Source organism: Lactuca virosa, chromosome 2 (genome assembly GCF_052849685.1).
Source record: "Lactuca virosa cultivar CGN04683 chromosome 2, Lactuca_virosa_CGN04683_v6, whole genome shotgun sequence".
Taxonomy (NCBI): domain Eukaryota; kingdom Viridiplantae; phylum Streptophyta; class Magnoliopsida; order Asterales; family Asteraceae; genus Lactuca; species Lactuca virosa.
In genome coordinates this window covers 269,843,718-269,843,971 of record NC_136427.1, presented here as the reverse complement: position 1 = coordinate 269,843,971, position 254 = coordinate 269,843,718, and positions in this window count along the sequence as shown.

Genomic DNA, 254 nt, shown 5'->3' with positions numbered 1-254 from the left:
TTATATTCCAGATCAGCCAAATTCTGCCGTTCCCGGCTTCATTCTCCACAGTAATGGCTTTACTACAATCCTTTCTCAAGCATCTGGTAATTCTGGCCGCCTTTCCACTCCTCACTTTGCTTTCCACCAAGCCAATAAAATCTGCCTCTTGTGCTCTAAAAGGCCTCTCTATGCTTCTCGACTTTACCGATCTTTCTGACATTCCATATAAGGACCTTAATGTGGAACTATTGTTGTTTTTACATTCCCTTCGC